The 17,500-nt window shown below is 48.7% G+C and overlaps 1 protein-coding gene across 2 annotated transcripts in view; it reads left to right on the plus strand.

Moving 5' to 3' along the window:
• The window catches only part of LOC104934474 (semaphorin-6D), a 79,160-nt gene that overhangs the window by 24,282 nt on the left and 37,378 nt on the right, over positions 1-17,500 (plus strand). The window contains exon 1 of one of the 2 annotated variants that reach the window (XM_027286590.1): positions 13,627-13,732. The exons of the other annotated variant lie outside the window; for it this stretch is intronic. The gene's annotated coding sequence lies outside the window, so the exon portion shown is untranslated. Of the gene's footprint in view, positions 1-13,626; positions 13,733-17,500 lie in introns of those variants that run through there. 2 annotated transcript variants of the gene reach the window in all.

Raw genomic sequence — 17,500 nt, forward strand, 5'->3', positions numbered from 1 at the left:
TGGAGGTTAACGGGGAGGAGGTCGAATCTTATCGGAGTTAATCCAGACAGACGAACATTCCCATCCTCCCTCACCAACTGCTCAAGGACACACACACACACACACACACACACACACACACACACACACACACACACACACACACACACACAGGGGCAGATTAACCCTTTCAGCCATTTAAAGTCTCCAAATCGAGGCCACGTCCACAATGAGCGTTTGTTACATAGAAGTCGCGTCTGAAGCTTCACTGTGTCTGTTTGTGTCCGTCACCTGACGTTGCATCACGTGACGCCTCATCTGCATATTCAAACATTTCAGAAAACTAATAATTGTCTCAATGTGAGTAATCATCTGTGTGTCGTTCTACGGAGGAACTGTTACTTTACAGATTTCTATGAAATATCACGATCAAACACCTTCACTCAGCCTCGGTTTGAACGTTTAATTTTTATATACAGTTTAAAAAAACTGAAAATAACTATAAATTTATTTATCTGCCAGAAATGTTTTTTTTCTTTTTCGTGTGCAGAGAAACAGAAAAAATGAAAAATGACCGTGATCATTTATTTTCTGTAAATTGTGTTACAGAGATTTATCGACACAATTATATAATGAGCCACATATTACAGATTACATGTGTTAACGTGTTGGTGTGTGTATAGTCTACATGTGTTAACGTGTTGGTGTGTGTATAGTCTACATGTGTTAACGTGTTGGTGTGTGTATAGTCTACATGTGTTAACGTGTTGGTGTGTGTATAGTCTACATGTGTTAACGTGTTGGTGTGTGTATAGTCTACATGTGTTAACGTGTTGGTGTGTGTATAGTCTACATGTGTTAACGTGTTGGTGTGTGTATAGTCTACATGTGTTAACGTGTTGGTGTGTGTATAGTCTACATGTGTTAACGTGTTGGTGTGTGTATAGTCTACATGTGTTAACGTGTTGGTGTGTGTATAGTCTACATGTGTTAACGTGTTGGTGTGTGTATAGTCTACATGTGTTAACGTGTTGGTGTGTGTATAGTCTACATGTGTTAACGTGTTGGTGTGTGTATAGTCTACATGTGTTAACGTGTTGGTGTGTGTATAGTCTACATGTGTTAACGTGTTGGTGTGTGTATAGTCTACATGTGTTAACGTGTTGGTGTGTGTATAGTCTACATGTGTTAACGTGTTGGTGTGTATAGTCTACATGTGTTGGTGTGTGTATAGTCTACATGTGTTGGTGTGTGTATAGTCTACATGTGTTAACGTGTTGGTGTGTGTATAGTCTACATGTGTTAACGTGTTGGTGTGTGTATAGTCTACATGTGTGTTTGGTGTGTGTATAGTCTACATGTGTGTGTATAGTCTACATGTGTGTTTGGTGTGTGTATAGTCTACATGTGTGTTTGGTGTCCTCCCTGTCTGTTTCTTTTTTTTCACCTTGACACTTCGGAGTCTTTGTCCTCGTTCCAGCTCAGAAACTAAAATGTCGGCCGTCACTCGTCAGCTGTTGCTGTGTGACGGCGTGGACGTGAAGGGGAAGTAGATTGAGCGTTTGGGGAGCCTTGAGTCGACCTCCTGTTGGTCATTCCGGTCTTGGAGGTGGCCCACTTTGAGCACGTATTATTCATTTTGTTTTTTTAACCGTGTCCCAAATTTTGAGTGGGCCAAAGTTTCTCGTCTGCCCCAGAAAAAACTGAGCGGAGGAGAAAGTCCTGCCTGTGAACGTTAGACGAGCTCCATGATCATGAGGGAGAAGAGATCATTACCTGAAGGTGATCTCTCAACGTCTGTGAAGTCTGGAGGGCCCGGTCCGTTAACGTGTTCTCATTTTGTCAAGCCACGACTTCAGAGGCTCGATTGAGACTTCAAAGTCCTCCTTGTGGACGCTCGTCCTCCGCTGAGCGCCGTGAAAGTCTGAAGACACCACGGATTTATTTAAATCTCACTCTGTTTCAGTTTCATATGAGACCGACCACATCACACGTCCATCACACCCCCATCAGACCTCCATCACACCCCCATCAGACCTCCATCACACCCCCATCACACCCCCATCACACCCCCATCAGACCTCCGAGCTGCCTTGCCTCGAGGATCTCCATCCTGAGGGAAACTGCAGACATCCGACTGTGTTTGTTCACCAGCTGAGCTTCAGCTGGACCTCGCCCATACTGCCGAGCAGTTGTGGATCACTTGTGGCTCCCAGTGAGCGTTCAGGAGGAGTGAGGAGTCTTCAGTCGGTATAAAACAGAGCAGTCTTTACTTTAACACCTTGTTTTCAAGGTTTTCCAGGCCTGACTGATCTCTGGTGTGATTGGACGATTGTCCAGGTCATTGAACGCTGCTCCCCTTTCTCCCACGTCCTCCTCCTTACTCACCTTCTCTCCTCTCTCACTCTCCCCCCAGGCTGTAGTGTGTTCATTAAAAATCCTGATGAATCCACAACACTGTGTGTGTGTGTGTGTGTGTGTGTGTGTGTGTGTGTGTCCCTCCCCCTCTCATTACTCTAATGGATGAAGTCTTTAAGCCTTAAAACACAAACGTGCACGCTCCACACACGTGCACGTCGATCCATTAATTAGCTTAAGTGAACCCTCAGGACTCCTCCACCTCTTCCTCTTCCTCTTTCTGTGAAGAAGCTCCGCCCATCACTCTGTAAGCTCGTTAACAGTCAGCTGATTTATTTCATCAAACATCCTTGAAAGGTTTTCCAGGCAGGTTTCCAGGTTTTCCTGCCTGATTCCTGATATTTATCCTTGAAAGTCTCTCCACGTGTAAAACCTATTCCTGATATTTATCCTTGAAAGTCTCTCCACGTGTAAAACCTCTGTGACGTCCCCGCAGACGGTCTAAAACCTGGACGTAGTCTCTGTGACGTCCCCGCAGACTGTCTAAAACCTGGACGTACTCTCCGTGACGTCATCAGTTTGTTTTGTCCTGAATAACAGAGCGATGGAGATCAACAAGCCTCGGCTGAGAGCCACCGTGCATTGTGGGTAAAAGTGACCAAGGGTTTAGTGTGTGTGTGTGTGTGTGTGTGTGTGTGTGTGTGTGTGTGTGTGTGTGTGTGAGAAAGAGCAGTGTTCATCAGTGAGGAATGCTGGGAAACTAAACAAAGTTCAACGAGTCTGTGAAAAAAACGAGCGACAGCATTCCTGAATGTCAGCTTATCTCACACACACACACACACACACACACACACACACACACACACTTGTTTGAGGTTCTGTCTGGTTCTGATCCAGAGGTTTCTGAGGAGTGTTCAGATCCATATAAAGACGTCTGAACCAAGTCTGACATTTAAAATCAGATTTGTAAACATTATTTTGATCGATGTAATTACGTCAATAATCTTGATGCTAATGCTCCTCCTCTTCTCCTCTCTCTCCTTCCTCCTCCTCTCCTTCCTCCTCTCTCTCCTCTTTCCTCCTCTCCTTCCTCCTCCTCTCCTTCCTCCTCTCTCTCCTCTCTCCTCCTCTCCTTCCTCCTCCTCCTCTCTCTCCTCTCTCCTCCTCTCCTTCTCTCTCTCCTACTCTCCTTCTCTCTCTCTCCTCCTCTCCTTCCTCCTCCTCCTCTCTCTCCTCTCCTCCTCTCCTCCTCTCTCTCTCTCCTCCTGTTTCTTTTGGTTGCTGATTGTCACTGGTTGCTATGGAGTCGTAAGGTGGTTGCTAGGTGGTCTGTGTCATGTGACTCGCTGTTTGTGCTGAGTCATTGTTGTGTCACAGTGTAATCCCACTGTGTAACTATGTTCAGCTGTACTCGAGTATTTACTCTGATTACATTACTTCTGATCATCCAGGTCCCCAGCAGCAGCTGATATCACTGCCTAGTCCAGCAGCAGTCAGCCCAGAACCAGAACCAGACCCAGCAGCAGCTGATCTCACTGCCTAGTCCAGCAGCAGTCAGCCCAGCTCGGACGTCTGTTCTTTCAGCCTTTTATTTCACCACAGCTTCTCACCAACCACTAAAAATCCAGTCCCACATTTACATCTTGTCCGTGCGGCTTCTTGCTCGCCTTCACTCTCCTCCTTTCTCTTCTTAGCTTCCTTCCTCTCGCGTCCTCTTCACTCTCTGCTCCTTGCCATCCATGGTCCATGAAGCTGCTGAGCCCGGCTAACATTGCTAACCACTCGCCCCGATTCCTGTTCTGCACGACACTGTCAACATTCTCTAAAGTTTGTTTTTCGTGACGATCACTAATGTTTGTAATGAAACTGTTAAAAAGTTCCTGTGGTCTCTGAATTCGACATCGAGTTCAGCTGGAATCAGGACTAGTGACGAGAGGAGGGGGGGAGGTGGAGAGCGGGAGGGTGGAGGAGGGAGGATGGTTGGAGGGAGTTCGGAGTTTGGTGTGTGTAGTTCAGCTATATAAAATTATTAAATCTTCACTAGTTTTGACTGCAAGAATGAATTTAAATAAAAACACCACATACCTGATTGTGTGTGTGTGTGTGTCTGTTGTGTGGATCACACACAGACACCACCCCACACACTACACACACACCAAATAAACTAAAACTTTTTTTGAGTCTAAAAACAACCAACTCTAAAACGACTTTTGTTTTGGGAAAGAACAAAGTTTCACTTCCTGTTTCGGTTTGATATGAAGCCCCGGGTTCACCTGTGACCACGCCCACCTGTCAATCAAACGCTCTTAATTATTCGTAACTTTGCGTGTTGCCGCTCGGCTCGGCGGTCAGTTCGATCCACAGCTGAAGAAGTTCATGCTGCTCCTGACAGAAAGCTGACAGAACACACAGTCCATCACAGACCAGTCAGAACCGGACCACGGGCTGATGTTTGGGCGGGAAAACCGATGAGACAGGCGTTTCCACGGCGAACGTCCAACGACCTCCATCTTCTCCTCCATCATTTTCAAAATCATTATTTTAGTTCTTAGTGTTTTCTCATTAACTCTCCGTCACTGTTAATTGTCTGTCTGATGGGTCTGTTTATCTGACCACACACACACCACACAGTCCGGATTGCAGTTAATGATGGTTTTATAATGTCATCATACAGGCCTGCAGTACGTCAGGTTTTAGCACAGTCTGGGGGACGTACAGAATACGTCCGGTTTTTAGACAGTCTGCGGGGACGTCACGGAGACTACGTCCAGGTTTTAGATCAGTCTGCGGGGACGTCACCGAGACTACGTCCAGGTTGCAGTTCTGCGGGGACGTAGGTGATACGTCCGGTTTTGGACAGTCTGCGGGGACGTCACGGGAGACTACGTCCAGGTTTTAGACAGTCTGCGGGGGAGTTCACAGTGACTACCCGGCTCCAGTTTCGAACCGTCTGCCGGGGACGCTCAGGAGACTACGTCCAGGTTTTAGCCCAGTCTGCGGGGACGTCTCAGAGACTCCGTCCAGGTTTTAGCCAGTCTGCGGGGACGTCAGGAAGACTACGTCCAGGTTTTAGACAGGTTCTGCGCGGGACGTCGCAGAGACTATGTCCAGGTTTTAGACAGTCTGCGGGGACGTCTCAGAGACTACGTCCAGGTTTAGACAGTCTGCGGGGATGTCACAGAGCTACGTCCGGTTTTAGACAGTTGCTGGGGACGGTCACTGAGACTACGTCCAGGTTTTTAGACAGTCTGCTGGGACGTCACGGAGACTACGTCCAGGTTTTAGACAGTCTGCCGGGGACTCACAGAGACTACGTCCATGGTTTTAGACAGTCTGGGGGACGTCACAGAGACTACGCAGGTTTTAGACAGTCTGCGGGGAGTCACAAGACTACGTCCGGTTTTTAGACAGTCTGCGGGGACGTCACAGGACTACGTCCAGGTTTTTAGACAGCGCTGGGACGTCACGGAGGACTACGTCCAGGTTTAGACAGTCTGCTGGGGACGTCACGGAGACGACGTCCAGGGGTTTTAGACAGTCTGCGGGGACGTCACGGAAGACTACGTCCCAGTGTTTTTGACAGTCTGCCGGGGACGTCCACAGAGGACTACGTCCAGGTTTTAGACAGTCTGCGGGGACGTCACCGAGACTACGTCCAGGTTTTAGACAGTTGCGGGGACGTCACGGGGAGACTACGTCCAGGTTTTAGACAGTCTGCGGGGGGACGTCACAGTGACTACGTCCAGGTTCAGACCAGTCTGCCGGGGACGTCACGGAGGGACTACGTCCAGGTTTAGACAGCTGCGGGACGTCTCCAGAGACTACGTCCAGGTTTTAGACAGTCTGCGGGGACGTCACGGAGGACTACGTCCAGGTTTAGACAGTCTGCGTGGGGACGTCGCAGGGAGACTATGTCCAGGTTTTTAGACAGTCTGCGGGGACGCTCAGAGACTACGTCCAGGTTTTCGACAGTCTGCGGGGCTGTCATAGAGAGCTACAGTTCCAGGTTTGACGACAGTCTGCGGGACGTTCATGGACACGTCCAGGTTTTAGGACAGTCGCTGGGAGGTCCACTGAGACTTACGTCCAGTTTTAGACAGTCTGCTGGGGACGTCACAGAGACTACGTCCAGGTTTTTAGACAGTCTGCGGGGACGTCACAGAGGACTACGTCCAGGTTTAGGACAGTCTGCGGGGACGTCACAGAGACTACGTCCAGGTTTTAGACAGTCTGCGGGGACGTCAGACACGGAGACCTACAGCGTCCAGGTTTTAGACAGTTCTGCTGGGACGTCACGGGAGACTACGTCCAGTTTTTAGACAGTCTGGCCGGGGACGTCACGGAGACTACGGTGCCACGGTTTTAGACAGTCTGCGGGGACATCACGGAGACTACGTCCAGGTTTTAGACAGTCTGCGGGGACGTCACAGAGACATTTACGTGTGAACTAATTATAGACACACACACATTTGCAAAGTGTGTGTTTTAAGGCAAATACACACACACACACAGTCAGTCATGGCTGCTGTATCTGAGTGTCTCAGTGTTGCAGCTGTCAGAGAGACATTCAGCTCTGACAGCTGCAGAAACACCAGCTGCATTCATTTAAACCTTTAAGCATAACACACACACACACACACACACACACACACACACACACACACACACACTTCCTCAGAAACATTTCCAAATGTTGAGCTGTCAATCAAACCTGATAATGTGTTGTGTGTCATCGTTGTGCATAAATGCATTGTGACAGTTTGAGGCTGTATCTGGGCTTCACTCTGTTTGTTGACCTGTTTTTATTATTTCTTATGAATAGCATCAGTGCAGCCGTTCAGGTGTTTACACTCTAAACTGCTTCCTGACAGTTTGTCCCGGTTACGGTCCGATCGGTCCCGTAATGATCCCTCCGGACCTCATTTAAAAAAATAACTGCTGCTCATTATACAGCAGAAAAATGGAAACTTTTCTATTCTTAGATTTTTGCCACTAATGATCTAAAAACGTCACATTTGTCCTGAGGAGGTGCCACAGAAGCTGTTCGATTGTTACCTCAGTGTAATCAGCTGGACGTTGACCTGAACATGACACGTTAGCATGTTCTCCTTTGTCTGTCTTCATCTGGGACCTGTGGTGTCCCTCAGGGAAGCGTAGCAGGGCCATGATTCGTTTCATGTTCGTCTCTATGCAGACGATGCAGCACTATTAACTTATAAAAACCATGAAACTAGAACATCTTCAGGACTACAACATGTTTGTATGATGACATTTTATTTCAGATAAACTGTTTTCAGACTTTTCCGGATCTCAAATTGAGCTGCACAAATATTCCACACAGTGATTGTGGTAATCTTTCACGGCTCTTTGTCGGACTTTAGATTCAGCTCTCGTGACAGGCTGTCGCACACACCTGTGGGCCAACATCAGGTGCTACCTGCTGGTACGACAGCTCATCAGATCAACGCTTTCAGCTGTGCAGAATAATGTTTATCATTTTCATCACTCTCCTTTATGAAAATGTCCAGATGTGAACACGGAGCTGAAGTTTGTTTGTGTTATTATGACTTCAGTGTTGTTCAGATCTAAAATATCAACCAGTTACAAGTGGACCAACTGTGGAAACGATGTTTCTGTCAGTGAAGTGTGCTGACTGTAACGAGCTTCAGTGTGCTGACTGTAACGAGCTTCAGTGTGCTGACTGTAACGAGCTTCAGTGTGCTGACTTTAACGAGCTTCAGTGTTTTGTTTTTACGTGGATACATTCTGTCATCGCCATGCTGTCATAACCAGCCTGTCAGCGTCTACTGTAGGTGATACAGCGACTCTGGATTCAGGTCTTGATGTTGTTGGTGTGTACCTGCTGTACCTGTGTCCCTTTAACTGATCAGCTCATGAGACGTTTGTGTGGATTCCAGGAGGACTGAGAACGTCAGGCAGATTGAATTGTTCTTTGTGTTGCTATCTTCAGGTGGACTCCTGTTGATCGGTTCACCGTGAACGTGCTCTCAGTTAGTTTCTGTGTCATGATCTGAATCTGGACTGTGAACTAATGTGACTCTCTCTCTCTTTCCATGTGTGTCCTCTCCTTGACCGTCCCTCCTCACCAGGTGAGTCCAACACAAACCTCTTTCTATCTCGCTCTGTCTCCAAACTTTGGCCCAGTTTCAGCATCGACACTCCATGTCTCCTGACCTACAAATCAGCAGCGCTCACAGGAACCTTGCATGTTGTTTGTACAGGACGCCTGCACGCTGCTCAGGTGTGTCGTGGTGTCCATGAAACACCTGTAAAGTTAGGAGGTTGGAGCTTTGGTCTGGTCCAGTTTTAAAGGCTGATTAAAGTTGTGGTTTGCTGTCTGATGGCTGAGCAGCGTCTTCATGCTGAAGCTAAGGTCCTGGAACTCAAGGATCAGCTGGCAGTGAACAGTGTATTAATTAATTAACAGTATCTCCCGTGTATTATTGCATCTTGTTAGCTGGTACAGTCATCTGGCAGCTCAGACATCACAGAGACAGGAAGTCCATGTACGCAGGAATCAGTCCACCTGTTTACACTTCACAATAAGAAGTCTCCACGTATGAATCTAACAGCACTGCCTGAGTATTATCCTGTAACTGTGTGTGCAGCTGATTAAAGCAGCTTTATTGTAAAATCAGTTTTTTGGGAGCAAATGAAAAGATTCTTCGTCTTGGTCCTCTCGCTCTCTCCAAATGTGAGTCTGACAGCGGTGAAGCTGCCAGCGCCGCTTAACTTCACTTCAGTGAGTTTTAGCAGCTAATCTTCCAGATGGTGAGCTGTGCCGGAGCCGAGATGGAGCCGAGATGGAGAAATTCCCAGGTTAACTTGTCTGAACACAACCCAAGAGCCGTGAGCCAGCAGACAGCTCACACAGGTGGCAGGCTTTAACTGTTTCCTGGTAAACAGAAGGAAACGGTCAGCTGTTCACCGAAGAGTCTGCAGACGGTCAGCTGTTCACTGAAGATCTCTGCTCACGGTCAGCTGATCACCGAAGAGTCTGCTGACGGTCAGCTGTTCACTGAAGATCTCTGCTGACGGTCAGCTGTTCACCGAAGATCTCTGCTGACGGTCAGCTGTTCACTGAAGAGTCTGCTGACGGTCAGCTGTTCACTGAAGAGTCTGCTGGCAGTCAGCTGTTCACCGAAGATCTCTGCTGACAGTCAGCTGTTCACCGAAGATATCTGCTGACGGTCAGCTGTTCACTGAAGAGTCTGCTGGCAGTCAGCTGTTCACTGAAGATCTCTGCTAACGGTCAGCTGTTCACCGAAGAGTCTGCTGACGGTCAGCTGTTCACCGAAGATCTCTGCTGACAGTCAGCTGTTCACTGAAGATCTCTGCTCACGGTCAGCTGTTCACTGAAGATCTCTGCAGACGGTCAGCTGTTCACTGAAGATCTCTGCTGACGGTCAGCTGTTCACTGAAGATCTCTGCTCATGGTCAGCTGTTCACTGAAGATCTCTGCTGACGGTCAGCTGTTCACTGAAGATCTCTGCTGACAGTCAGCTGTTCACAAATATTCTGACCTGCTGAGCTTACGTGAAACATTCACAAGTTCAGTCCTGATGTTCACTTGAACCACGTCTCATCATTTTGCCTGGACCAGAACTTTGATGGGTCTCGTGAAGGGAACCACAAGTTTGAGTCCACAGTGTTGCCTTCAGGATCAGCTGCACCGTCGTAGAGTCTGGAGAAACGAGTCAGTTACGACCTCGGCAAACTGTTTGTGGTCTGGACTCAGAGCTGATCCAAGAGCTTCAGGTCTGGTCCAGGTCCGATTCTGGTCTGGTTCTGGTCTGGTTCAGGTCCGATGTGTGTGTGTGTGTGGTTGTCAGCGCTCACGTTCTGACATGTTGGTTGATGGAGCTCCTTCTGATCTCCACGGGGCCTCCAGCTCTGCTCTAATCCCAGAGAGGAGAGGCCGAGAGCGGATTAACCAACGGGAGAGAGCCCCTGTGTGTGTGTGTGTGTGTGTGTGTGTGTGTGTGTGTGTGTGTGTGTGTGTGTGTGTGTGTGTGTGTGTCCTGCTGTGTTTAAATCTGATTACCTGCCGCCGTCTCATCTCCCATGATCCTTTGTTCCTTCCTTCACACATTCTTACCTTTGTGGCCATTTCACCTCCTCCTCCTCCTCCTCCTCCTCCTCCTCCTCCTTTCCTCAGACCCATCCCTCCCTAAATCTGTCCCCTAGCTTTTTCGGTTGCCACGGCAGCCACAGTCTCCCCAGCATGCGCAGCGGGGGGATCAGACTGTTGAGTGGACGAGTGTCTGCGCATATCAGGAGAGATGAAGAGATGAAGAGATGAAGGACGGAGGAGCGGGTCGACTCGTTGTTGTTGTGGTCGGTTGTTCAGAGTGTGAACGGGGACAGACTGACTAAACCTGGACGTAGTCCCGTGAACGTCCCTGCAGACTGTCTTAACCTGACGTGTCTCTGTGACGTCTCCCAGACTGCTACAACCGGAGTAGTCTCTGAGACGTCCCCCAGACTGTCTAAAACCTGGACGTCTCTCCTGACGTCCCGCAGACTGCTAAACCTGGACGTAGTCTCCTTGACTCCCGCAGACTGTCTAAAACCTGGAACGTAGTCTCTGTGACGTTCCCCGCAGACTGTCTAAAACCTGGACGTATGCTCTGTGACGTCCCCGCAGACTGTCTAAAACCTGGACGTAGTCTCCGTGACGTCCCCCCGCAGACTGTCTAAACCTGGACGTAGTCCGTGACGTCCTCAGACTGTCTAAAACCTGGACGTAGTCTCTGTGAACGTCCTGGAGACTGTCAGATGTTTAAACACAGACGTCATGATCTTGAACTTGTCCTCTTCTGTTCTTGCATTCAGCTCTGCAGTGTGTGTGGGTGGGTGGGGGTGTTGGTGTGGTGGCAGTTTTAGTATTCCTGCTCGTGTCACCGGTCTGCCATGTGTGGCCTTATTATGTTTTGCTTCTGTGTGGTGGTTGATATCTGTAGTAACCACACACCACAAACACACACACAACACACACACACAGTCAGTATCTCCTGTGTGTGTGTGCCGTGTATTAGACGCCGGCGGGTGTGTGACGTTATTGGAAGGGACAAATTAATGGGAGCTCAGATTCTGATGTGTTCTTGGCTCTTCGCTCGGCTGCTCTGGGCTGTAGTCAATTTGACTAGTGTGTGTGTGGTGTGTGTGTGTGTGTGTATAACAGTCAATTGTACAGATAAAGGATGCGGCTATAAAAGAGTGTGATCTCTGGCTCAGCCGGGAATGTTGTGCTGTGACTTTTCTCAGAGTTTTTACCAAAAACCACGCCAACGTTACAATGGGTGTGTTTGGTAGACAAGTTCCAGAGCTCAAAAATACATTTGAAACGGCTCTCGTGCCAACAAATGTCACTCTACAAAATAATTTCTCATAGAAACGTAGGAAAATTCGTGGCTTACTCAAAGCGATATCACTGCTGAAGCTGTCAGACTTATAGTTTTGGCGGGAGACGCACTGATGCTCCAGGATCACCCACCGACAGCCCCATCTACTCCCATGTAAACTGGAGAGGAGAAATTTCCCAAAGGAGCACGGGGCACCTGTTCTTTCTCTCTCTCCCCAGGTCACATTTTTTAACTTCACACACTGAAATTCAGCATTCACATGGTCGACAAGATGAGGATGCTCACGGTCATTTGGGCTTTTTGATACCACCTACCGTTTGGCATTAGTGTCCACTAGTTGGAGGGGCTTCATTTAGAGATTTTCTGTGTCTCTCAGCAGTCACTCACACACAGACAGAGCACAGCTGCAGTTAATTGCTCTGACCTGCAGCTGACCCTGGTTGCTCGGCAACCTCAAGCTGCCTTTGACTGACTTTAAGTCTCTGTGCTGCTGCAGTGTCAGTAATAATGTCTGTCAGACACACTCTACATTTATTTACACAGTTTACAGTTCGTATCTTTCTTCTTCCTGCTGGTCCAAAAACAGTTTCATGTTTTCTGTCCCGACGTTCAGATCAGATACCGTCAGCGTTCCAGTGAGCAGAGAGGTCCAAAAGTGTTTATGAAGCAGGTTGATCAGATCTGACAGAACTTGTTCGGACCGGCTTGTGTCAGATGATGACGTGAAGCTCGTTATGAACAAAAAAACATTTGAGTAACATTCAGAGAACATTTTAAAAACACAATAAATCTGTAAAATGCACAAAAAGTCATTTTCTGCTGAGTCTCTCACACACACACACACACACACACACACACACACACACACACTGTGCTGTCATCAGCTGATCTGTCTTTGTTAGTGTTTATGTTTCTTCAGCTTGTTAGTCTGAGAGATGTCGCCCAGCAGGAAATGTCGAGGTGTGTGTGTGTGTGTCTTCTGCTGTGTGTGTGTGTGTGTGTGTGTGTGTGTGTGTGTGTGTGTCTTCTGCTGTGTGTGTCAAACACACTGCTGCAAGATAATCAGAAGCATCAGCAAGAGTGCCGAGTCAGCTGTAAGTGTGCTCAGTTCAGTCCAGGTTTAACTCAGGTTAACGTCAGGTTTAGTTAATATCAGGTTTAGTTAAGCCAGTGGAACGTGTTGGGTTTAGTTAATATCAGGTTTAGTTAAGCCAGTGGAACGTGTTGTAAATTTTAGTCCAGATTAATGAGACTGAGATTAATCCTCATCATGCAGACAGAGTGACGTCTGTTCTCAGGTCAGTTTGAATCTAAACCTGAGTTTAACATGGTCTCTGAGTTTGTGTCAGCTGAGTTTAACTGGACACAGTTATGAAGAAGGTTCGTCTGTCTGAGCTGAGCCTGACTTTAGCCCAGGTTTGAGTGAACGCCTGGGTTAAGACGAAGCAGTTTGGACCTGGTCCTGGTTCTTCTTAAACTTTGGATCTGTGTTCTGCCAGCAGATTTAAACTGTCAGGGAAACATGTGCAGCTTTCCTCTGCTGTGTTTAAGATGAGAAGACGCGAGCCGGCTCCGTGAAGCCTCCGCGATGTGAGACGGAACCTGAGCTGTCACCTGAAGTCCACTGCAGGCTGACTGACCCGGTCCTCACAGTCCTTCATCAGGTCCAACTGAAGCGCAACATGAATGTTCGGTGAGGGTTCACAGACTCTTCAGAGGTGTGTCTAAAAACATTTGACGTGATGACATTGCCATCAGCTGATGAAGTGGACCGGGCCTGGACACAGAACCACACAGGAGGACACACAGACTGCTCTGCTAATTATCTCATTAGAGAAGCAAAGTCAGCTGTTTGTTGTTGTTGTTTTCTTTATACACAGTTTATCGCGGGGTCTCGCGTACGTCCAGGATTCTCACGTGATCTCGTGATCCGCTGCCGTAACGCGGCTGACATGCGCCCAGTGTGAGTCCCGTGTAACACCGGCAGACACAGCAGGAGGGCGGTCCAGGTGGCCATTACAAGCAGACACCTGAAGTCACCTCTTCACCACACACACACACACACACACACACACACACACAGGACACGTCTCCATCTTGTAGAAGACGTCGTGCAGACTAACACTCGACGCCACCCTCAGGACAAACTTCACCCTGATTGGCTGACGTCCTGTTGAGGTTTCTTTGTTGTCGGGTGGAGACGTTGAGTCGGTGTGTTTGTGCTCCCTCGTGGAGTCTCCACCCGTCCGTCTCGCTCTCGTGGAGGTTTAAAAATAACTCCCGACTCACTTCAGGCTGCGACGCCATTGGTCATCTTTGAACTTCCTGGAGAGACGGAATTGGCTCCGGGGAAGGAGGCGAGACACGTAACCATGGTAACCTGCATCCGAGGAGCCGAGCGGGGATGAGACGAGACTGTGTGTGTGTGTGTGTGTGTGTGTGTGTGTTTAACGAGAACAGGAAGTCAGTGTGAGCAGAGGAAGAATGAAAGATTAAATATTTGGAGGAAAATGAAACGATGAAATTTAAAAATCAACATTTTAATATTTTCAACAGATTTATGATGTGAAGTCACAAATGTTACCGTGAGGAAATAAACACACACACACACACACACGAACACACACACACACACACACACACACACACACACACACACACACACACCTTGAAATGCACAGTCAAACACATGGTCCTACAGACGTACACAAAGTACACACATATGTACACACGGCCAACATGCTGCCAATTCTGAGCTTCTAAACCCCCAAACAAACACACACACACACACACAGACACACACACACACACACACACAGATAATCTGTGTATGGATCCAGTGTAATCCTGTCATCTCCTCTCAGATTAACAGAGTCCTGCTAGCGCCCCCTGAAGGCGCCACATGTCACTACTTCCTCTTCTTCTTCCTCTTCCTCTTCTTCTTCTTCTTCTTCCTCTTCTTCTTCTTCTTCTGTGGTGTTGGAGTCAGGTTGGCATCTCGTGGCTGAGCTCTGCTCTGAGATCTTCCTGATGACGTCACACTCTGTCATGTCTCCACATGCAGACCGGGTCACGTTCAGGTCTCGTCGTTCCCTCGGTGACAGATCCGAGTCTCAGCTGGTCCTCGCTCGCTCGCTCGCTCGCTCGCTCGCTCGCTGGGCGGCGGCGGTGAGCCGACAGATGGAGACGACGCTCGGCTCGGTTCAGCCGAGCTGGAAACGGATCAAATCAGAGATTTAAAACCCGCTGCAGCCGAGCTGTTAGTGTCTGAGGACGCCAGAGCATCACCAACATCCACACACTGCAGGTGTGTGTCTGCAGGTGTGTGTGTCTGCAGGTGTGTGTGTCTGCAGGTGTGTGTGAGACGTTGGTCGGTTCATCTGTACAGAGTTCTGATCTGTGTCAGTTGAACAGAGCCAGAAGTTACATTGATATCTATGCTTTTATTTTGGCGGGTTTCCACCTGGTTTCCTCTGTAAACACCCACAAAGCGTGCACAGAGTTCAGAGATGTGACTCCATCACCTCCATCTCCTCCATCTCCTCCATCTCCTCCATCTCCTCCATCTCCTCCATCAGTGAGCCGGCTCTGACAGCAGGGGGGCTGAGCGGGTCGACCCGTTTGTTTCTCCTGAAGCTGAATTAAATAAATGAATATTCAGTTTTCCTTCATTTACATAATGAACAATCTCCTCCCAGCATGCATCGCTCTGCGCCTACGTCTCCCCTCCACGCCATCTGTCAATCATCCACAGGGGGGGACGTGTGGGAGGACGGGTTACCCCTCCACCAATCAGGCTGCAGTAATGTCACAGCCTGTTGGCCAATCACGTGGCTCGCAGCCCCTCCCCCTCCTGCTGTGTGTTGGGAATCAGCTGACCTCTCTGACCTCTGACCCCCGACCCCACGCTACACAGAGGACAGAGTCCTGACCTTTGACCTCCAGGAGACGCTCCAATGAGCTCTGCTGCTACTGACCCGTGCTTCATCACGAGGACAAGGACGAGGACGAGGACGAGCTGAGAGCAGCGTCCCCATCTCATTTAATAAAACAAGTTTAATAATGAAGACGAAGAGACGGAGACAGATGGAGGACGGACGGATGACTTACAGCTCGTTCATTAGCAGAGCGGTCTGATGAGACAGAGAGTGATGAAGACGAGGACGAGGACGAGTCTAAAGTAACGAGACGGAGACGGAGACGAATGAAATGAATTAAAGGAGACGACGAGGTAAACAGGAAGACAAGATGATTAGATCAGAGAGTGAAGACGGATGAAGAGGAAGAGACGGACGGAGACGGACGGAGACAAACGTCGGACAGATGCTGTTAGCTTCTGTTAGCTCTTTAGGGTGTCGTGCCAGAACCGGAGCTGGATCAGTCAGTTAGTGATGAGGAGCAGGACGTGTCCATGATTTCATGTTGGCACCTCCTCCACCTCCTCCTTTTTAAAGGAGCAGAGAGGCGGAGCCTGTTCACGCTCGTTAATGATTCGTCCAATCAGTTGATGAGAGATTTTATTTTTTTCTCTCCAGGACGTCTGAGGGGGTCCACCTCCGCCTCATCACTTCCTGTTACACAGTGAGCACTTCCTGTCCTGTCACCTGATCAGCTGGAGGCCTCACCTGTCCACACACACACACACACACACACACACACACACACACACACACACACACACACACACACACACACACACACACACACACACACACATCATGAAGTCTGTCAGTCTCGGTTCTGTTATTCTCTGCTGGTCCCTGAGGTCCAACCCGGTCCGGCTGCTGAGCCGGTTCAGGTAGCAGAGTGTCGTTTAGTTTGAACCTGATGAATTCAGATCGTTACAGGAACTCAGTCAACGAGGAAGCACACTCACCTGGACAACGAGCCTCCTCAGGCCGAGCCTCCTCAGGCCGAGCCTCCTCAGCCGAGCCTCCTCAGCCGAGCCTGCACATTGATTACATCAGATTATACGCGTGCTCGCCAGGCACTCATTACCCATACTGTAAACTTCCTGTGGAGCAACAGGGAGGGGGAGGAGGAGGAGGAGGAGGAGAAGATCCTGTTTTTCTGTTCATTGTCTCTTTTGGGGGGTCTCTGTCTCTCTCTCGCCTATAAAGTCTTTTTTTAAATTTGTCCTTCAGCCTCACACACACACACACACACAACACCACACCACATACCCACACACACACACACACACACACACACACACACACACACACACACACACACACACGGCTGGTGGATTGCCTGTCAGGATGAAAACTGATTCCCATTTCTCATGTCTGGCATCCGGCGTCATTCAAGGCCAGCAGACCACACACACACTAAACGACACACACACACTTAAAGACACACAACACACTTAAAGACACACACACACACTAACATAGACACACACCACACCTAAGACACACACACACTTAAAGACAACACACACATTAAAGACACACACACACTTAAAGACACCACACACTTCACCGTGCACAGTTTTGCTGTACACACACACACCACACACACACACACACACACCCACACACACACACGGTCGCTCGAATGTGTGTGTTACATTGAACAGTGAATCTGTGCTAACAGGAAGTACTGTCTGTTTACTCCAGACAGGGAGGGTGTGTGTCCTGGATATAATTGGCGTTTACAGCAGCCAATAGCGAGCAAAGTATGTCCATAGAGACTGAGACTACGTTCCAGGTTTTAGACAGTCTGCGGGGACGTCACGGAGACTACGTCCAGGGTTTTAGACAGTCTGCGGGGAC

This window comes from Larimichthys crocea, chromosome XIII (genome assembly GCF_000972845.2).
Source record: "Larimichthys crocea isolate SSNF chromosome XIII, L_crocea_2.0, whole genome shotgun sequence".
In the NCBI taxonomy this organism is placed as follows: Eukaryota; Metazoa; Chordata; class Actinopteri; family Sciaenidae; genus Larimichthys; species Larimichthys crocea.